General features: G+C 46.2%; 1 pseudogene; it reads right to left on the reverse strand.

Annotated features, from left to right (window-relative positions):
- Positions 1-3,965: 3,965 nt before the first annotated feature.
- On the reverse strand, positions 3,966-22,931 carry LOC130203733 (serine-rich coiled-coil domain-containing protein 2-like; annotated as a pseudogene).
- Between the last annotated feature and the right edge of the window lie 575 nt (positions 22,932-23,506).

The raw sequence follows: 23,506 nt of genomic DNA on the forward strand, positions 1-23,506 counted from the left end.
GAGGGTTCATTACTATGAGATGGGGATTTAAAAAGGGAAAAAAGGGGGGCAGGAAGGGAAAGGGAGGGGGAAAAAGGGAAGGCAGGGGAAGGGAAAAAGGATGACGAAAGGGTGAGTTAGCAAAGGTTTAACAATAGACACGTAAAAAATTTTTTAACCAAAGAAAATTCCTGAGAAAGTCCTTGTTTTTCATGTAAACCCGGCTTGATTAACATGATTTTAGCCATTGGGTTTAAGTGGAGTATTTTGATGAAACAAGGAAAGGGAAAAAGGGTAAAATAAAAGGGACCATTGTGAAATTAAAGCCCCGGTAATTTCCATGTTCTTAAATTTAGGTCTTGGATTCTAACGATTCACCATTGGAGTTGTAAAAGGACCCAAAATCGGGGCAACCTAAAAGTGAAAGGAGAAGTCAAGGTGACCCAAAAACCAAAAGGCCCCTTTTGGTGAATTTGGGTTGAGCGCCTTTTTGGTTTTCACAAAGGGTGAAATTTAAGCCCTCGACTATCTGAGGCTTTTTTAACTAAGGGGTTTAAATTAGACATTTGAAACAGGCTCCTAAAAATTTCTGGTAGTTTTCAATTTTTGTTAAAAGGCGTTCAGTCTAAAATTGGCTTTAAACCATTTTTGCCTATTTTTATTGGGCCTTGTCGACCCAAACGCCCGAAGCAAAAAATGGTGGAAAATTGTCAGCCGGAGCATTTTCGTACTAATGACTTTTTAAGCATCTCGGGAACGGCCGGGGACCGCTGCCATTTGGGACAAGTGAGGGATCGAAACCATTCGTCGGGGGGCCCAATTGAAACATATTTCGTCGGACCCCCTGATTTAAACCGCGGCGAAAAGGGGAAATTTTCGAGTTTCCCGGGTAAACAACAATATGCCATGCACAATAAAACCAGGGCATTATCACAACATAGGTCCTGAATTTGACTCCTCGGGCCATAAACGGCTCACCTGCCACCCTCGGGTCCCCCGGGGTGGGCGGGCCAGACACTCCGAACAGCGGCTCGGCCGACTGTGCCACTTTAAACTTCCAAGTTCGCAGTTCGACAAAGGCCTTGCCCAGCTTGGTAGGGCCCTTTAACACTTTCATAATGCGCTGAAACCTTTAGTCCGTCCAAAGAACAATTCAAATATTTCCTCTTATTTCATTTTCCAATTAATAATTTTTTTGAATTTTATTTCCTTTCCCCGTTTTCTCAGAACAATTGGTACGAGCATAAAGAGCGGTTTTGATTCATGGTCTAGGAAAACGAGTTTAAATTTGACCGCCTTGAGCTTAGTGTGATTGTTGGGGTGGCATCTAATTTCCTTTCCATCCCGCTGTGCCGTTTTGCATAATCTCCGGTCTCTGGAAAGGACGATTGTCAGTCCCCTGATGGTGTCATGTGGTTTTTAAGATTCTGTATGGTTAGTTGTGATTGATATAAGTATTAAATTGTGATTTTGTGGCGTTTGATGGTTGATTAAAAAATGGGTTGTTTTGGGGGTTTTTTGTTATGGTAGTTAATTTTTGTTTTTAAAATTTAATTTGTTGGGTGAGTTATGGTTTTTTGGTTATGGTAGTTTTAATTTGGGTTTTTATAATAGTATGAATGTTATTTGTTATAATATGGAAATCAGGATTTCTAAAAGTGAGTTAAATTTCTTATTAGTGTCTAAGTTCGCATTGTATATGTGGTGTTGATTGTTGTTGAGTTTGTTTTTGGGATGTGTTGTCGTTTTGTGTTTGGTGGGGAAAAGTTTTTTGATGGTCTGACTTCGTGTGTAGTGGGGTTTAATGGGGTGAAAGCAGGAAAAAGGGATATAAGCAGACAAAGCTGATGACTTTCCTTATGTGTCATGTTCTTATTTTTCCTCCAGGGGTGAGATGCGTCGGGGAAATGATGTATACTTGTTTAAAGGTTTATCAAATTGGTCTTGCCCTTTCTGTAGTATCAGCTCAACAATTCGGTTTAGATAACCAGTTGATCTATATTTGTGATTGATGTTGCTATATTATTCCAGTTTTCTGTGTGAATTGAATTTAAATTTTGAACAAAAAATAAAATTGAATTAAGTTAAAGGTCCAAGGTTACCTTTCACTTCGATAATTAATCCAGTTGTGAATGCTGTAAACGAGAATGGAGTGCTTTAATATTGGATGGAGAGAAATTACATAAATTAAAAATATTTAAACTACTAATTCCAAGTAAAAATTTAGACATATTAGTCAAAGAAAAATTTTACGGAGTTTGAGCAATAGTCAACTAATTTTCAAGCTCACAGAAATGTTATGATATTGAATAAGGATTGATTAGATTAGCAATTGTATGATAATTAGAACTTTCATCAAAGGACAAAACCAAAAAGTCTTTACCGGGCAAGGGACGACTGCTACACAACGAGATGGTATTAACAATATTATAACATTAAAAATAAGATAAATTATGGCAGAAAAACGAAATTTAACTAAGTGATATTTTTTTAAAAATTTCATTATAATCGGATCCCAAATGAACTGATTGGCCTTCTGTGTTAAGTGCCCTTGAAAAGCAAATGCATCACATATAGCAAGGAAACTGCCCTGGGAGCGCCAGGTAAATTGAATTGCTTATGAGTACCTTTCACAACCGGGAAACGTATCTTTTTCACATTTTACAGTTAACATACAACAGAGACACTTTCCCTAATTGGCCCTAACCTACCCAAAATTTTAAAAATATGTCTGAAAAACTCATAATCAATCCCAAATTGTAATTGGCTAGCGACAAAACCATTTTAAATAAATTCTGGAAAAATTTTATCGGGGCTTGTCCAAGGGTTTTCACAACCATGGTTGTAAAAGCTGTTATTGAAAGTGAGCTGCCCGGCCCAAAACCCGTTTAAAGAATTTTGGGACATCAGGTTACTGGCATTTCCCAACCTACAAAGGGGAATTTAAAATCTGGGATAAGAACACTATCGAATGTAAAATATTTATATAATTAATGGAAGAAGTACGTTTCCCAAAATTTGCCTCATGAAATTGGAAAAGGGCCTTGATGGGCATACAGTTTGCTTAAAAAATTCGCAATGGTTTAACGGACAATATTTTTTTAACATGAAATCAAAGTAAAAATTTGAGAAAACCAAACCTGAAAATTCTTTTTTCGAGGGATTATTCAGGCCTTGTTTTCAGATTTGCCCTTTTTGGGGTTTTTGAACAAAGAAGGAAAAAAGTAAAAAATCAGAAAAACCATTTCCGCCAAAAACCCAAAAAAGTAATTAGAAGCTAGTTCAGAAAAATAGCGATGTGTTGGCTTTCTGCCATAACCTGGGAAATATTTTCCCAAAGGTGAATTAGCTTTAAAACAAAGCCAAAACGCTTGGGCATAGATTCAATGTAATTAAAAAATTAGGGCTTTAATTTCCAAATTTATTCCCAATATTTTTTTAAAAAACCCCTAAAATTTTTGGGAAAAACCCCCAAAAAATTTTTAAAAAAAAATAAAAGTGAAAAAATTTTTAATAGGGGTTTAAAGGGTTGGGAAAACTTTTTGTTTTAAAAAAGGTTTAAAAAGTTGGCTGGGTTTTTAAAAAAAAAAAACATATTTAACATTGGGGGACGTCGGTAAAAACACCAAGGAATTTTAAAGCAATTTCATCTTCATTGGCTATTTTCCCGCCGCAAACTTGCCAAATTTTTGGTTTTGGGGGATAAATCCCCCCTTTCCCCAAGTTCAAAATTTTGGGTAAAAATTAAAATAAAACACGTAAATGACTCCTCTGGTTGTATAGAAGCTTTACTTCCTGAACATTTATCCACCTTTAAAATAACATTAAGTAAATGTAGTTTTTCTTTAGATATGAAGGACATAACTTTTTAACTTTTTGAATTTCCGATAAAATATTTTCTTGTGAAAATAAAAATTGATAATTTTTAAATCACAAAAACAATCGCACACATTTCTGATCGGCGAATCAAAACTCAACAAAATTAATCATTTCTTTCTGAAGGTAAATTTTATTCCAGCGTTCAGCCTCTCAGCAGCGTCAGAGAGGCTCTCAGCCAATCACAGAAGAGGACAATAAATATGAGCCAGTGAGCAGCGGGGAGCCGTGTCGGCCAATCACAACATCCTGCAACACCAAAACAGGAAGTGATGTCACGGGAAACAATCAACAGGTATTTACGTCATAACCCAAATCCATCAAATCAAACGGAGCTGAAGACTTTAAAGTCTTTAAAGTGCGTGAACGGACAGAGAACATCAGAATCAGAATAATAATTCTAACCATAATTATAATAATGACAGTGGGGAAGACTTTGTACAGTGTAGCACATCAATAAGTTATTGCACACATTGAAAATTCAACAAAACCACATTAAATATCCATCGTTCAAGTTTTTCAGAATAAAAGCATTCGCCCAAAACAACAGCAGAGTGGATATCGTAGAGACCAGAGAACCCAATGAAATGTGAAACACACGCATCTTTTTGTGAAAGTCCAGAGCGGACGTCACACAGCCGTCTTTGTTTACGCTTCATTTGTTATCGAAGCTTCCGTCAACGACTCGGCCACTTCCTGCACAGTTTCACAATAAAAGCCTTCATGAGCTCTCTGGAAGGCTTTTATTGTGATATCAGAGAATCACACAGCGGTAAGACCAAGAAACAAATAAATAAATACATGTTTGTGACACCGGTCGAGTAATAAACAACAACAACAACAACAAGTGAATTGAAGAGCAGCGTCAATGTTTCGTCCGTTTAGCGATAAAGAGACTCGAATGATTTCCCGGCCGTCAGCTGCTGCTCTCACACCTGTTGGTTATGAATATTAAGATCTGATGTCTCACGCAGGATCTCATCTGTGTTTGTTAAATATATTTAGATATAAACACGTTGCATATCTTTTATTGCATATTGCGTCTCCCTTCAGCTGAAGTTCAGGAAGTACTTCCTGTTTGCTTCTCTATGAAGTACAAATACTTCTGATGTCCTCAAACTAACACGAGAAGAGGACTCGCTGCCCGCGTGTTGGGATGACGCATCCTGTGACCTTTGACCTCTTCAGTCGACCTTCATGGCCCTAGAGTTATTTACATGGCTGTCAGTGAGGAAGAGGAGGAAGGAGGCGTTCACACTATGTCCTCTTTTAAAGTAATCATGGAAGTAAACCACGAGTCAACATTAGGCAGGAAGTCAGGCAGGCGGGAAGTTAAGGCAGAAAGTCAAGGCATGAGGGCAGGAAGTCAGGTTAGGAAGTCAGGCAGGAAGTCAGGCAAGAAGTCAGGTTAGGAAATCAGGCAGGAAGTCAAGGCAGGAAGTCAAGGCAGGAAGTCAGGTTAGGAAATCAGACAGGAAGTCAGGTTAGGAAATCAGGCAGGAAGTCAAGGCATGCAGACAGGAAATCAGGCCGGAAGTGTGACAAACAGGAAGTAATTCAGTCAAACAGGAAGTCTGTCAGACAGGAAGTAGTTCCGTCAGGAAGTCCGTCAGACAGGAAGTAGTTCAGTCATACAGGAAGTCAGTGAAACAAGTTCTCCTAACTGGAGGTGAAAAACCAAAAGGTCATTTAGTTTTTACTGAAAATCTAATAATTCATAAACATTTAATTATTTTAAAGTCCTGCTGGAATATTATCTTCATTTAATTTAACGTTGAAATCTTCTTCAAACTTCTCAAAGCATTAAAACACGTTAAAGTCTCCCATCACGACGGGACCTTCAAAATAAAGTGTCAACCTTTATTCTCAGTGCGCAAATATTAACCATAAATAAATTAACATCTATATTTCAACCTCAGAATCAGCATTCAGGAGACAGGAAGTCCGGTTCTCCGACGGCTCAGTGGCTCTTTGGCTTGGGGAGGCGGGACAAGCCGGCGGTGAAGGCCGCCATCTTGACCTCGACCTCGCTGCTCTCGGGGTCGCGAGGCAGCAGCCTGGGCGCCCTCGCCGTCCTCGGTGGCGGCGGCCGGCGGTCTGGAGGTCTGAGACGTGAAGAGGCGGAGCAAGGAGGGCTGGGGGGGCTGCAGGGACCTGTGGGGGATTCTCCTCCTCTCCTTCCTCTCCCCTTCCTCCTTCCTCGCTCCCTTTGCTCCCTCGGTCACGTGGTCGTCTGGGCGGTGCAGGAAGCCGCTGGCGGGGATCTGGGGTCGGAAGGAGGCGGAGCAAGGGTCAGCTGGAGGCGGAGCTTGGATCGTCAATGGCTCCTGGTCATCCTGGCTGGAGGCGTTAAATATCTGAGACTGTTAAAAAGAAGATACACAAACATAAACATCATGACGTCATCGTGAGGTCATCATGAGGTCATCATTGTGTTCACAGGTCATCATGAGGTCACCAATGTGTTCACATGTCATCATGAGGTCATCATGAGGTTGTCAATGTGTTCACATGTCATCATGAGGTCATCAATGTGTTCACATGTCATCATGAGGTCATCATGAGGTCATCAATGTGGTCACATGTCATCATGAGGTCATCAATGTGTTCACATGTCATCATGAGGTCATCAATGTGGTCACATGTCATCATGAGGTCATCAATGTGGTCACATGTCATCAATGTGGTCACTTGTCATCATGAGGTCATCAATGTGGTAACATGTCATCATGAGGTTGTCAATGTGTTCACATGTCATCATGAGGTCATCATGAGGTCATCAATGTGTTCACATGTCATCATGAGGTCATCAATGTGGTCACATGTCATCATGAGGTCATCATGAGGTCATCAATGTGCTCACATGTCATCAATGTGGTCACTTGTCATCATGAGGTCATCAATGTGGTCACATGTCATCATGAGGTCATCAATGTGGTCGCATGTCATCAATGTGGTCACTTGTCATCATGAGGTCATCAATGTGGTCACATGTCATCATGAGGTCATCAATGTGGTCACATGTCATCATGAGGTCATCATGAGGTCATCAATGTGGTCACATGTCATCATGAGGTCATCAATGTGGTCACATGTCATCATGAGGTCATCATGAGGTCATCAATGTGTTCACATGTCATCATGAGGTCATCAATGTGGTCACATGTCATCATGAGGTCATCAATGTGGTCACATGTCATCATGAGGTCATCAATGTGGTCACATGTCATCATGAGGTCATCAATGTGGTCACATGTCATCATGAGGTCATCAATGTGGTCACATGTCATCATGAGGTCATCATGAGGTCATCAATGTCACAGGTCATCATGAGGTCATCAATGTGGTCACATGTCATCATGAGGTCATCAATGTGGTCACATGTCATCATGAGGTCATCAATGTGGTCACATGTCATCATGAGGTCATCAATGTGGTCACATGTCATCATGAGGTCATCAATGTGGTCACATGTCATCATGAGGTCATCAATGTGTTCACATGTCATCATGAGGTCATCATGAGGTCATCAATGTGGTCACATGTCATCATGAGGTCATCAATGTGGTCACATGTCATCATGAGGTCATCAATGTGGTCACATGTCATCATGAGGTCATCAATGTGGTCACATGTCATCATGAGGTCATCAATGTGGTCACATTTCATCATGAGGTCATCAATGTGGTCACATTTCATCATGAGGTCATCAATGTGGTCACATGTCATCATGAGGTCATCAATGTGGTCACATGTCATCATGAGGTCATCAATGTGGTCACATGTCATCATGAGGTCACCCAATTGGAAATCAATAGATGAAGGAAGGGGGATGAGGATGAGGAGAGGGGGGGCAGAGGGGTGAATATATAAAAAGAAGCTACCGTACCGCGATGTGTCACTGAAGTAAAGCACTAAAATCTCCACTCCTGGACGAGGAAGAGGAAGAAGAGACAGAAAAACAGAGGAAGAGACAAAGAGGAAGAGACAGAGAGAGGAAGAGGAAGAGATAGAGAGGAAGAGACAAAGAGGAAGAGACAGAGAGAGAGGAAGAGACAGAGGAAGAGACAAAGAGGAAGAGACAGAGAGGAAGAGAGGAAGAGACAGAGAGGAAGAGACAGAGAGGAAGAGAGGAAGAGACAAAGAGACAGAGAGGAAGAGACATAGAGGAAGAGAGGAAGAGACAAAGAGACAGAGAGGAAGAGGAGGACGATTAGAAGACAATAACAGAGACACACAACTGTGTAGCGCTGAGACGTCAGAGACTTCTGTCCTCAGACATCCTGACCTTTTCATTAACTCACCCATAACTAACTAACTGACCCATAATGTAACTAACCGACTAACTAACCCATCACTAACATACTAACTAGTCTATGAACTAACTAACTGACCCATAATGTAACTTACTAACTAACCCATACTTAACCTACTAACTAACTAATCCATAACCAACCTACGAACACATCTTTTAGCTTATTAACTGACCCATTATGTAACTAACCTACTAACTAACCCATAACTAACACACTAACTAGTATATTAACTATCTAACTGACCCATAATTTGACTAACCTACGAACTAACCCATAAATAACCTACTAACTAGTCTATTAGCTTACTAACGGACCCATAATGTAACTAACTAACCCATCACCAACCTACTAACTAGTCTGTGAACTGCCTGACCCATACTAACTAACCCATCACTAGTCTACTAACTAGTCTATGAACTGACTGACCCATACTAACTAACCCATCACTAGTCTACTAACTAGTCTATGAACTGACTGACCCATACTAACTAACCCATCACTAGTCTACTAACTAGTCTATGAACTGACTGACCCATACTAACTAACCCATCACTAGTCTACTAACTAGTCTATGAACTGCCTGACCCATACTAACTAACCCATCACTAGTCTACTAACTAGCGCCCCGACAGGACTCACTTCTCCGAGCCAGGTGGGGGGGGGCGCTGGGCTTCGGCCTCAGCCGGTAAGGCCTGGAGCGCTGGTACTGCCAGGGAGGAGAGAGGAGAGGAGCAGGAGGGAAGGCCTAGGGAGGAGGAGAAGGAGGACACAGGGAGGAGGAGAAGGAGGAGGAGAAGGACACAGGGAAGAGGAGAAGGAGGACACAGGGAGAAGGAGGAGGAGAAGGAGGACACAGGGAGGAGGAGAAGGAGGAGGAGAAGGACACAGGGAGGAGGAGAAGGAGGAGGACACAGGGAGGAGGAGAAGGAGGAGATATAGAGGAAGGGACCGAGAGAAGGAGGCAACAGAGGTGAGGAGACGACATAGAGGAGACAATAGTCTGTATGTGTGTGTGTGTCTCTGTGTGTGTCTGTGTGTGTGTCTGTGTGTGTGTCTCTGTGTGTGTGTCTCTGTGTGTGTCTGTGTGTGTGTCTGTGTGTGTCTGTGTGTGTGTCTCTGTGTGTGTGTGTGTGTGTGTGTGTGTGTGTGTGTCTGTGTGTGTGTGTCTCTGTGTGTCTGTGTGTGTCTGTGTGTGTGTCTGTGTGTGTGTCTGTGTGTCTGTGTGTGTCTGTGTGTGTCTGTGTGTGTGTCTGTGTGTGTCTGTGTGTGTGTCTCTGTGTGTGTCTGTGTGTGTCTGTGTGTGTGTCTGTGTGTGTCTGTGTGTGTGTCTCTGTGTCTGTGTGTCTGTGTGTGTCTGTGTGTGTGTCTCTGTGTGTCTCTGTGTGTGTCTCTGTGTGTGTCTGTGTGTGTGTGTGTGTGTCTCTGTGTGTGTGTCTCTGTGTGTGTGTGTCTCTGTGTGTGTGTCTCTGTGTGTGTGTGTCTGTGTGTCTCTGTGTGTGTGTGTGTGTCTCTCTGTGTGTGTGTCTGTGTGTGTGTCTGTGTGTGTGTGTGTCTGTGTGTGTGTGTGTGTGTGTGTGTGTGTGTGTGTGTGTGTGTGTCTCTGTGTGTGTGTGTGTGTGTGTGTGTGTGTGTCTGTGTGTGTGTGTGTGTCTCTGTGTGTCTCTGTGTGTGTGTGTGTGTCTCTGTGTGTGTGTCTGTGTGTGTGTCTCTGTGTGTGTGTGTGTGTGTCTCTGTGTGTGTGTGTGTCTCTGTGTGTGTGTCTGTGTGTGTGTCTGTCTGTGTGTGTGTGTGTGTGTGTCTCTGTGTGTGTGTGTGTCTCTGTGTGTGTGTCTCTGTGTGTGTGTCTCTGTGTGTGTGTGTCTGTGTGTGTGTGTGTCTGTGTGTGTGTGTGTGTGTGTGTGTGTCTGTGTGTGTGTGTGTGTCTCTGTGTGTGTGTCTCTGTGTGTGTGTGTGTGTGTGTGTGTGTGTGTGTGTCTGTGTGTGTGTGTGTGTGTGTGTGTGTGTGTGTGTGTGTCTGTGTGTGTGTGTCTGTGTGTGTGTGTCTCTGTGTGTGTGTCTGTGTGTGTGTGTGTGTGTCTCTGTGTGTGTCTCTGTGTGTGTGTGTGTGTGTGTGTGTGTGTCTCACAGTGCTCTCTCTCTCCTTCAGACTCGTCTGTGTGTGTCGGTCAGTCGTTCCCGTCGTCTCCTGGCAATGACACCCGGTGGTCGCCGTGGGAACAGCCTGCAGGGGACACACGGCGCCGTTAACAACATCGAGATGAAGATGAAGATGAGGAAGAAGAAGTAACACTGACCAGCTGCAGGGTGAGGTGAGCGATGGTTCGGTCCCGGCTCCTCAGGTCCTCCCTGAGCTGCTGCACCTCCTGCAGGAGATCCTGCACCTAGAGAGAGAGAGAGAGAGAGAGAGAGAGAGAGAGAGAGACAGAGAGATACAGAGAGAGAGACACAGAGAGAGACACAGAGAGAGAGACACAGAGAGAGATACAGAGAGAGAGACAGAGAGAGACAGAGACATTCTAGTGAACAACAGATCTTATAACAGAAGAAGCAGATTTAAACTTTGTTAACATTAACTCTTTAAATAAAGGTTGACGGTTCAAACCTGCGTGTTGTGGGAGGAGTCACAGGTCTCAGGACTCAGAGTGTCTGTGGTCAGCGTGTCATCGTCTACGTCCTCCTCCTGGACAACATACATGTTACTGCAACACCCCGTTACCACAACAACGTGTTACGACAACTGTTATGTACATGTTAACGTGTTATTAACATGTTTTTAACCACACATAACATGTTATTACTACACGTAACACATTAACATGTTATTACGACACGTAACATGTTATTAACATGTTATTATTAACATGTTTTTACCACACTTAACATGTTATTAACATGTTATTACCACACGTAACATGTTATTAACATGTTAGTATTAACATGTTTAACCACATGTAACATGTTATTACAATACGTAACATGTTATTAACATGTTATTACCACACGTAACATGTTATTAACATGTTTTAACCACACGTAACATGTCATTACTACACGTAACATATTATTAACAAGTTATTATTAACATGTTATTACCACACTTAACATGTTATTAACATGTTATTACGACACGTAACATGTTATTAACATATTATTACCAAACATGTTATTACTACACGGAACATGTTAACATGTTATTACTACACGTAACATGTTAACATGTTATTACTACACGTAACATATTATTAACATGTTATTACCACACGTAACATGTTATTACTACACGTAACATATTAACATGTTATTACTACACGTAACATTAACATGTTATTACCACACAACATGTTATTACTACACGTAACATATTATTAACATGTTATTACCACATGTAACATGTTATTAACGTGTTATTACCACACATGTTATTACTACACATAACATGTTATTAACATGTTATTACTACACGTAACATGTTATTAACATGTTATTACTACACATAACATGTTATTACTACACATAACATGTTATTAACATGTTATTACTACACGTAACATGTTCTTACAACACGTAACATGTTATTAACATGTTCTTACAACACATAACATGTTATTAACATGTTATTACTACACGTAACATGTTATTAACATGTTCTTACCACACGCAACACATTATTATCATGTTATTACCACACATAACATATTATTAACATGTTATTACTAGGGCTGTGAAACAATTACAATTTTTAATCGGGTTAATCACAGGTTTCTGTGGATTAATCGTGATTAATCACATATTACCGATATTCTCGGTATATTTTGTGAGAACAGAGATTTATGACAAAAGACGGATATATACATTTATACATTCTTCTATACAATGGTGCTGCAACTCAGCAGTTATTTAGCAGTTTTCTTCCATATGGAACATTAATACATCTTCATCCTAAACAGAATGTTTAACCTCCTTGTTACCTTTTCGGGTCAATTTGACCCCATTCAATGTTTAATGTCGGTGTTCTTTGGGGTCAATTTGACCCCAGGCTGTTTTTCACTGTGTCAAACATATCAGAAATATCAACTTTTTTATTTATTTAAAGGGCTATTTAGGTAGTCAACAAACAAACATAAAGTACCTCACACTTAAACTTGGGAAGCAATATTAATTTAATAATTTTCTGGAGGTTTTAATTGTTGGGTCAAATTGACCCCGAGGGTAAAATATGTTAGTAAATGAAGGTAACAGGAGGGTTAAACAGAACATGTTTCTCTTGTTTGTCAACCATTAACCCACTCATGATACAATCTAAAGGCTCTAGTCTTCCTCTAGCAGCTGCTGAGGTAAACTGACTGTGTGGGTTTTCTTCATGAACTGGGCCGTGATGAAAGGGACGGCGGGGACACCGCTGCAAAGCTGAAACCTCACCGCCCGGACAGGTGGACAGATTGACAAGTGACTTTTTTTGCTCGGTCCGATGCGCGCGCCGGAGCTCTGTGGCGCGCGAGACGGAGATCGAGCTTTGTGAACGCAACGCTAAGAGACAGAAATGACATGCTGCTGTGGAGATACGATCAACAACAGACGTTTAGTTTAATAAATGAACAAAGACGTGCTCTAGAGAACATGTCAGGGGGCGGGCCAATCTCTTTAATGTCATGCGATCTACCGACACTACGCCGCGATCGACTGGCAGGTCGCGATCGACGTGTTGAGACCCTGATCTGGGAAGTAAAAGTCGTCACAAGGTTTCCGGAGGTGAACCTGCGGAAGGATCATTACCGATGAACAGACCGTCTGCATGAGAGCGGACAGAGTTCAGGTTGAAGTGGTGCATTGGAAGCTCATTTTGCAAGTGACTTTCTTTTCGTCCCGACGACCAACAATAGACGGATTGGAAGCTCATTCTGCGCATGCGTTAAATGCGTTTAAAAAAAAAACTAGTTAAACCTGTAATTGAATTAACGCGTTATTTTTCACAGCACTAGTTATTACTACACATAACATGTTATTAACATGTTATTACCACACAACATGTTATTACCACATGTAACACATTATTAACATGTTATTACCACACGTAACATATTATTAACATATTACAACACATGTTATTACTACACGTAACATGTTATTAACATGTTATTACCACACAACATGTTCTTACCACATGTAACACATTATTAACATGTTATTACTACACGTAACATGTTCTTACCACACGTAACACATTATTAACATGTTATTACTACACGTTACCCCTCTCGCCTGCAGCAGGACGCTCTGCAGATACTTCAGCTGGGATCGGACTTCACAACAGTCCTCAGCCAGTTCCTCCACGTCCAGACCCAGACCAGGGGACGGAGACCTGGGGGGGGGGGGCGAGACGTTCAGGGACCAGCGTAGAACGCAGCCTGTGGAGTCAAATAACCAACATATAAATAAGAGGCCCTGGGAGTGCGTTTGTTTTCCTCACCTTGGGGGACAGAGGTCCAGAATGAGGTCCGTGTCCCCGGTTCCATCCGTCCGCTTATTCCTAGAATCCTCAGCGAGCTTGTAGCCTTGGAAGTCACTGAGGGGGCGACGGACATGATGCATTGTGGGTAGGCTTCTACCTTAAACACACACTGCAGTCGGTAATTTCAATAAAAATCTTGAACATTCATTCTTACAACTTTGACTTCTATCTTTAACATTTCACACGACGTCTGAATCGTCTCATCCTGGAGCCAGAAGACCTTCATCTGTGACCTTGACCTCTGACCTTTAACCTTCCAGCTCCGGCTGCTCACACATGAATCCTTTGGTGCGATGCATTCAGGACATAGAACCTCTGCACGGCTGTTGTTCGCTGACCTTTGACCTTTCCTCTCTCAACGGTCTCTACGTGTTTCTCACCCGTCAGAGTCGCCGTCCTGCGTTCCCCAGCAGAGCTGCCTCCTCCTCCACTGAGCCATGTGGGCGAGGCCGCCGCCCTCTGGAGGCCGACGGCCAGTGTTAGTATCATCATCACCATTGATAAACTAGGAGCTGTTGGTTAACATTTTGCCTAACACACACACACACACACACACTCACCGGCCTGCAGCGAGGCGTCTTCAGGGAGCTCTTCATCCATCATGAGGTCGTCGTCGTCCAGGTCACACGAGTCCAGGTCGTCCAACACGTCCTGAGGGACAGACGGAGCTGCAGTTCACCGAGGAGACACCAGAGGGAGCCAGAGAGCCACACACACACTCCTCACGATGCTGTTGAGGTCGGAGTCGAAGCTGCCGCCGTGGCGGGTGGCGATGACGGCGTTGCTGATGGCGGTGGCGCCCCCTAGTGGCCCCAGGCCCTCCTCGTCCCACATGTAGGTCCCCCCGGAGCCGCAGCTGTCCGAGGGGGACAGGTCGGGGGAAGACCCCCCCTGCAGAGGACACACAGGACGCGGAGGCTCAGGCCGCCGGGGCTTCTGGGACATGAAGTCCTCGTGAGGACGTGGTGATATAGTTACCTGCTCGCGGTCGTCCACCTGACTGGAGCTCCTCCGGTGGGGGACCCGGGTCAGCCGGCCCCCCCCTGGCCCACCTGCACAGGGAACAGGACGGCGCTCAGGACTCAGGACTTCCTCTCCTGTTCCGCCGGGTCAGAGAACTCACCGGCCACGGCGGCCCAGTCCACGCCGTCGTCCAGGAAGCAGAGCGTCGCGACCCCCCCAACCACGGCCGCCTCGTCTTCGTCCGACCTGGCACGTGATTGGTCGAGCCCCGAGTCGCCCCCCAGAGACGCCCCTCCGCAGAGCCGGCGGTCCTTCCCGAGGGCGTCGAGGTCGTCCATGAACTCCTGACTGGAGACGCTGGAGGACAGGGACATGTCCTCCAGAGACCCCCCCGCCACGGACATCTGGGGGGGCGGAGCCTCCGGGGGGCGCTCTGGAGGAAGAACAGAGGAAGGAGTAAGATCCAATCAGAGGATGCCAGGAGATGAACATGTGACACGGTTCTCGTACCCGGACTGCTCTCCGTGGTCAGGGGCGTGTCCACCGAGGTTCTCGAGCCTCGCTTCACTTCCTGTCCTCCTCCGTCCTCATTGGCCGTTGCTCGGAAGGGGCGGGGCTTGATGAGCGCCGGCCGCGACAGCCTGTAGCTGATGCCGCTGGGCTTGAAGGCGGGGCCGAGGCTGGAGAGGAGGGGCTTCTTCAAGGCCGAGTGGGGGAAGCTTTGAAGTCTGGCCCCGCCTCCTCCCTCGGGGGTCTTGGTGCTACCGGGAGGCTTCGCGGAGCGGCCTGTGGGCGGAGCCAACGGGGAGGGAGCTCGGCTCATGGCGTAGGACCGGGTGTTGGTGGGGAGGCGGGAGGAGGGGAGGCGCAGGGTGAGGGGGTAGCCGCGACCTCGTCAGGCTGCGGGACCGGATGCGGTCGCTCTCGACGAGCTGGACGGCCAGAACCGGGTCCAGACTGTCACTGGACCGGCAGCGGTTGGCCGGCGGTTTCTTTTGCATCGGGGAACCAGATCGAGAGCCGGGACCAGAACCGGGCCTCGACCCGGCAGAACGAACGAAGCCGTGAGGTTGCTTCGGGGAACCGTCGGTCCCGGCCGTGGACTTTGGACCAGAGGTACCGTTGGGGGTCTGGCTCGGTTTGGAACCGACAGAACCGCCTTTAGGGGCGGGAAGTGCTCTGGAGCCGAGCCCCACCGCGGTCGTCTTCTGGGATGGATGCTGCTGGGCGTCGGTACCGGGCCGGTTCTGCCCGGCGGTCACGCCCTTCCCTCGGCGCCGCTCGTCCTCGGCCGGCGGGGCTTCCCTCCACCTCACGGAGATGGCGGCGGGCCCTCGGGGGAAGCCATTCTGCTTGGCGGCCGCCGCGGTCAGACCGCCGTGGACCCCCGCCGGCCCGGGGTGGTGGTAGAACCCGTTGGTCAGGCGCGTGGCGGCGCCCGCCACGGTGACCGGACCCGTCTGCGTGGCGCTGGAAGGCGTGGCGGGTTTGGGCCTGAAGCCGAACCGGGGCAGCCTAGAGACCATGGCGGGCATAGTGGGAGGGGCTGACATCAGGCCCCGCCCCCTTCAACATGGAGACACGGAGCACCAGGAGCTGGAGACGGAGATCACTGATTAGGAAATAACATTTGATTTAATGGCCTCCATTCGGCTCTCAACATGTCTACAGCTGACGTTAACAACAACAACAACAACGCTGTGCAGGGATCATTAATAAAAAACACTTAACAAAATAGCAGCACCAGCAGCACTAGCAGCAGCAGCAGCAGCACTAGCAGCAGCAGCAGCATCAGCACTAGCAGCACTAGCAGCAGCAGCACTAGCAGCACTAGCAGCAGCAGCAGCAGCACTAGCAGCAGCAGCAAGCAGCAGCACTAGCAGCAGCACTGGCACTGGCAGCGGCGTTGCAGCAGCACTGTTGCGGCAGCCGTTGCCAGCTGGCACTGGCAGCGTTAACGGCAGCGTTGCAGCGGCGGCAGCGGCGGCAGCGGCACTGCGCAGCGTTGCACTGGCTGTTAAGCAGCGGCGGCAGTTGCCAGCAGCGGTTTCAGCAGCACTAGCAGCAGCAGCACTAGCAGCACTAGCAGCAGCACTAGCAGCAGCAGCAGCAGCACTAGCAGCAGCAGCAGCAGCAGCACTGCAGCAGCAGCAGCAGCAGCAGCAGCAGCAGCAGCAGCACTAGCAGCAGCAGCAGCAGCAGCAGCACTAGCAGCAGCAGCAGCAGCAGCACTAGCAGCAGCAGCACTAGCAGCTGTCTGGGCGCACGGGGCTCTGATGAGGCTCCTTAGTGGTTTGGCCGCTCCGGGCCACCGTACAGTCACAAGCATGTGACTTCAGAGGATGAAAGAACACATTCAGAGAGAGCGAGACATTCATATATTTAGATAGATATATTATATATCAGGGGGTTGGAGGTTGGATCCCTGCCTTAGTCGATGTGTCCTTGAGCAAGGCACTCCACCCTGAGTGTCTCCCTGTAGCTGCTCTACAGTGAATGTCACAGGATTGTAAGTCGCGTTGGCTAAATGAATGTTATGTAATATATATAGATATAAAATATATATATTATTTATATATATAGCGATTCTGATTTATTGATTTATGACACTGTTGCGTCACACTGATCCTCTGATAACTCCTCAGGGAGACGGGGAAGTTCAAAGGTCATGAGTTACGTGGTCACCTGAACATAGTAAAGGTATTAGTACCAGGTAAAGGTATTAGTACCTGGTAAAGGTATTAGTACCAGGTAAAGGTATTAGTACCTGGTAAAGGTATTAGTACCTGGTAAAGGTATTAGTACCTGGTAAAGGTATTAGTACCTGGTAAAGTTATTAGTACCTGGTAAAGGTGTTAGTACCTGGTAAAGGTATTAGTACCAGGTAAAGGTATTAGTACCTGGTCAAAGTCAAAGTCAAAGTCAGTTTTATTTGTCAATTTTCCATATGTGCAAACATACAGAAGATCGAAATTGCGTTTCTCTTCTGTCCAACATAAAGTGAATTGTGCAACATATAGACAACATAGAGTGCAAAAATAGTAAAAAACTTGTGAACATATAGACAATATAAAGTGCATAGTCCTCAACAGCCGATGGACTTCCCCTGTTAGCCACGGCTTCTGGTTAGCCCGAGTGGTGATGGTCTTTACATGGGTCACATCATCAATGCACTTGCTAATGTAAGAAGTAACAGTGTCTGTGTACTCCCCAATGTCTGTGTGGTCGTTGTATGTGGCTGCCTGTTTAAACATTCCCCAGTCTGTTGAGTCAAAGCAGTCTTGGAGAGCGCAAGGTATTAGTACCAGGTAAAGGTATTAGTACCAGGTAAAGGTATTAGTACCAGGTAAAGGTATTAATACCTGGTAACGGTATTAGTACCAGGTAAAGGTATTAGTACCAGGTAAAGGTATTAGTACCAGGTAAAGGTATTAGTACCTGGTAACGGTATTAGTACCTGGTAAAGGTGTTAGTACCAGGTAAAGGTATTAGTACCAGGTAGACGTGTATTAGTACCTGGTGGCTGTTAGTGCCTGGTAAGGGGGTTTAGTGCCAGAAGGTGTTAGTACTGGTGAAGGTGTTAGTACACAGTGAGGCTGTTGGTAAAGGTATTAGTACCAGGTAAAGGTATTAGTACCAGGTAAAGGTATTAGTACCAGGTAAAGTTATTAGTACCAGGTAAAGGTATTAGTACCTGGTAAAGGTATTAGTACCTGGTAAAGGTATACTTCTACCAGTACTCGCATAACTCTAATTCATCTGTTAACGTGGAAACAAAAGTGTTAACCAAATCCAATCCAAAGGGTTTGTTGTTTGTTGTTGTTGTTTGTTTGTTTGTGTTGGACTCACTTTGACGTACTGTCCCTTTAAGACCACATCCTGGTGATGATGATTAGATCAGGAACAGATTCAACAAACACTTCCTGCCACAAAACAAACAAGATCCCTGTCGGCCTCTGGACCTCTAGACCTCTGGACCTCTGGACCTCTAGACCTCTAGACCACTGGACCTCTAGACCTCCGGACCTTCAGACCTCTAGACCTTCAGACCTCTGGACCTCTAGACCTTCAGGCCTCCGGACCTCTAGACCTCTAGACCTCTGGACCTTCAGACCTCTGGACCTCTAGACCCATGAGCTGAGTGTTCCATAAAGTTATAGTATTAATATTAATAAATCAGATAGAGAACGACTCACAAGTAGAACCAGAGAACCGTCAGCGACGGAGATCATGAACTGGAACGTGAATCTCTCTGTGTTCTTCTCTTTGTAGATCAATAATTCACCAAGTGGGATGTTTGAGAACTACAAGACGCAACCAGAGAACTACAAGACGCAACCAGAGAACTACAAGAGAGAACCAGAGAACTACAAGACACAACCAGAGAACTACAAGAGAGAACCAGAGAACTACAAGACACAACCAGAGAACTACAAGACACAACCAGAGAACTACAAGAGAGAACTACAAGACAGAGAATTACAAGACACAACCAGAGAACTACAAGACACAACCAGAGAACTACAAGACACAACCAGAGAACTACAAGACACAACCAGATAACTACAAGACAGAACCAGAGAACTACAAGACGCAACCAGAGAACTACAAGACGCAACCAGAGAACTACAAGATAGAATCAGAGAACTACAAGACACAACCAGAGAACTACAAGAGAGAACCAGAGAACTACAAGAGAGAACCAGAGAACTACAAGACACAACCAGAGAACTACAAGAGAGAACCAGAGAACTACAAGACACAACCAGAGAACTACAAGAGAGAACCAGAGAACTACAAGACACAACCAGAGAACTACAAGAGAGAACTACAAGACACAACCAGAGAACTACAAGAGAGAACTACAAGCCACAACCAGAGAACTACAAGCCACAACCAGAGAACTACAAGCCACAACCAGAGAACTACAAGCCACAACCAGAGAACTACAAGAGAGAACCAGAGAACTACAAGACACAACCAGAGAACTACAAGACACAAACAGAGAACTACAAGACACAACCAGAGAACTACAAGACACAACCAGAGAACTACGACACAAACAGAGAACTACAAGACACAACCAGAGAACTACAAGACACAACCAGAGAACTACAAGACACAACCAGAGAACTACAAGAGAGAACCAGAGAACTACAAGACACAACCAGAGAACTACAAGACACAACCAGAGAACTACAAGACAGAACCAGAGAACTACAAGACAGAACCAGAGAACTACAAGATACAACTAGAGAACTACAAGACAGAACCAGAGAACCGAAGGTCCGGTGTTCTCTAGTTGCAGAGCAGGAGAACGTGGGGCTTTAGATCTAGAGGACAGAACCAGGAAACAGAACCAAAACCAGCAGAGAACTGGAAACCTATGAGGAAGAAGAATGAAAAGGCCAGAACGGAACCAAACGGGTCCAAAGTCTGGAACCATGAACCAAGAGCAGCGGCGTTCCCTGAGGAACCAGAGGACCTGAAGAACCTGAGGACCTGAGGAACCAGAGGACCTGAGGAACCTGAGGACCTGAGGAACCAGATGACCGGAGGAACCAGAGGACCTGAGGAACCAGAGGACCTGAGGAACCAGAGGACCTGAGGAACCAGAGGACCTGAGGAACCAGAGGACCTGAGGAACCAGATGACCGAAGGAACCAGAGGACCTGAGGAACCAGAGGACCGGAGGAACCAGAGGACCTGAGGAACCAGAGGACCGAAGGAACCAGAGGACCTGAAGAACCAGATGACCAAAGGAATCAGATGACCTGAAGAACCAGATGACCAAAGGAACCAGAGGACCTGAGGAACCAGAGGACCTGAAGAACCAGAGGACCTGAGGAACCAGAGGACCTGAGGAACCAGAGGACCTGAGGAACCAGAGGACCTGAAGAACCAGAGGACCTGAGGAACCAGAGGACCTGAAGAACCAGAGGACCGAAGGAACCAGAGGACCTGAGGAACCAGAGGACCTGAAGAACCAGAGGACCTGAGGAACCAGAGGACCTGAGGAACCAGAGGACCTGAGGAACCAGAGGACCGTAGGAACCAGAGGACCTGAGGAACCAGAGGACCTGAAGAACCAGAGGACCTGAGGAACCAGAGGACCTGAGGAACCAGAGGACCGAAGGAATCAGAGGACCTGAGTAACCAGAGGACCTGAGGAACCAGAGGACCGAAGGAACCAGAGGACCTGAGTAACCAGAGGACCTGAGGAACCAGAGGACCGAAGGAACCAGAGGACCTGAGGAACCAGAGCTGAGGAACCAGAGGACCGGAGGAACCAGAGGACCGGAGGAACCAGAGGACCTGAAGAACCAGAGGACCGGAGGAACCAGAGGACCTGAGGAACCAGAGGACCGTAGGAACCAGAGGACCTGAAGAACCAGAGGACCTGAGGAACCAGAGGACCTGAGGAACCAGAGGACCGAAGGAACCAGAGGACCTGAGGAACCAGAGGACCGAAGGAACCAGATGACCGAAGGAACCAGATGACCGGAGGAACCAGAGGACCTGAGGAACCAGAGGACCTGAGGAACCAGATGACCGAAGGAACCAGATGACCGGAGGAACCAGAGGACCTCAGGAACCAGAGGACCTGAGGAACCAGAGGACCTGAAGCCTGTGGACCAGGTGGTTCCTCAGGTTCTCTGGATGTCTTGTGTCAACGTTCCACCGTCACACACCTGAGGTTCTCGGAGACAGGGCAGTGGATGGAGCTGCTCTGGAGACCGATGCGGTTCCTCGTGAACACAAAGCATTCTGGGATATCCACGGCGGGGAGAACCGACACATGACGAGTCCCAAGAACCCAAGAACCTTCATCACGGTAAATACGAAGAAATAAGCTGAGCACGTGAAATATGACCTTCAACATGTGATGTGTGTGTGTGTGTGTGTGTGTGTGAGATCATACTTAAAAGGTATAATACATTTTAAATTTTTAAAAACCTACCTTCAAAAATAAAATCATTCATTTAAAATATATATAATATATTTATATATATATACAAAATATGTATTTATATATATATTGTTATTATTATTTTTTAAATGCTATATATATTTAAATAAATATATATATATTTTTTAAATATATATACAAAATAAAAAACAAACATACATTTTGCAACAACAACAAATGTATTCATTCGTATTTTTTTTATTATCAGTGACGTCATTTCATCAACACTCAGTGAGCCAGTACCATCCCGGTAGATTGATGACGTATAACGGTGAACGTGTGTATGTGTCGGTAAACACACACACACACACACATGTATCTATATCTCTATATATATATATATATATATATATATATATATCTCTCTATAGATACATACAGTAACCAGCACTAGGCTGCGCGCGGCGGACGACTCTCACCTGTCGGGGAGCATCAGATGGAAAAACGCGGAAATGTTACCCGCGGAGCCGGTTGGGTTCCGGTGGGGTCCCGGTGGGGGTTCGGTTGGGTTCCGGTGGGGGTCCGGGAGGAGGATGTTTCCGGTTCACTCCCGAGGAGGCAGCAGCTCCTCACACCCAGAAGGACCCGGATGCAGCGGCCCCCTGCGGCGGCGCTCCGGCCTGTCTCCGCGGCCCGAGGCTCCGGGGTTTCCGCGTTAGACGGGTCACCTGCACGGGCTCACCGGCCAGGTGAGACGGTATCTACGGGAACGGGTCGGTTGGCGCGAGGAGACGGTCCGAGGTGCACGTGCGCAGAGCACCAGCTGCTTTCTGCTCTCTGCTGCGCGAGCTGCTGAATCATCCGCACACACGCGCGTGCACGCGGAGGGCGCATGCCCGAGGAACAGCTGACACTGACGTCATCTGTCCACAGTAAACATAACCCTTTGATCACCGGCCTGCGAGTATCAGGTAACCCGGAAGTCCTCTGACGTTGCGCTGCAGCGGTAGCCGGAAGCAGCGTTATAGAGATGTCGTTATATAAAATTAATAACTTTATTTTCTTAATTTGTATTGTCTTATTGTCTTGTTGTCTTCCTCTGTTGCTCCCATCCGGCAGCATTGTAACGGGAGCTTTCATCCAATCAGACGTCAGCTCCACGCCTCCATGATCAGCTGACCTCAGGCCGGAAGCTTCATGGAGAGTCAACAGCAACGAGACGTCCATGTTTCATTCTCATGAAGAAGACGCTCCGCTGCGGTGTGGGGAGCGGCCGCCAGGGGGCGGAAGGCTCCTGCAGACTGGACAAGAAACTAGAAGAGAATATTTAACGACTTGAACACATCAAAAAATGAGAAAAACGTCCAAAACTCAAAGTTATTCATCCGGAACCGACCCGGGCCAGAGAGCCCAGAACCACCTCCATCAGTTCTTCTGGACAAACGTTCGAGACGCTTAGTCTGCAGGAAGGAGAACACGTTTGAATGAACCTCCACTACATGACTCACTCCTGTACCTCCACACATGACCCACCCCTATACCCCACCCTCCCACATGACTCACCCCATACCCCACCCTCCACTACATGACTCACCCCATACCCCACCCTCCACCACATGACCTCACCCTACCCCACCCTCCACCACATGACTCACCCTACACCCCACCCTCCACCACATGACCCACTCCCATACCCCACCACATGACCCACCCCATACCCCACCCACCACATGACCTACCCCATACCCCACCCTCCACTACATGACCCCAATCCTGCACCCCCTCCACTACGACTCACCTACCCCACCCTCCACCACATGACTCACTCCGATCCCCACCCTCCACTACATGACTCACCTGCACCACCTCACTACATGACTCCCCTGCACCCTCCACGACATGACTCACTCCTAACCCACATGACTCCACCCCATACCCTACCCTCCACTACAT

Source organism: Pseudoliparis swirei, chromosome 13, assembly GCF_029220125.1.
Source record: "Pseudoliparis swirei isolate HS2019 ecotype Mariana Trench chromosome 13, NWPU_hadal_v1, whole genome shotgun sequence".
Lineage (NCBI taxonomy): Eukaryota > Metazoa > Chordata > Actinopteri > Perciformes > Liparidae > Pseudoliparis > Pseudoliparis swirei.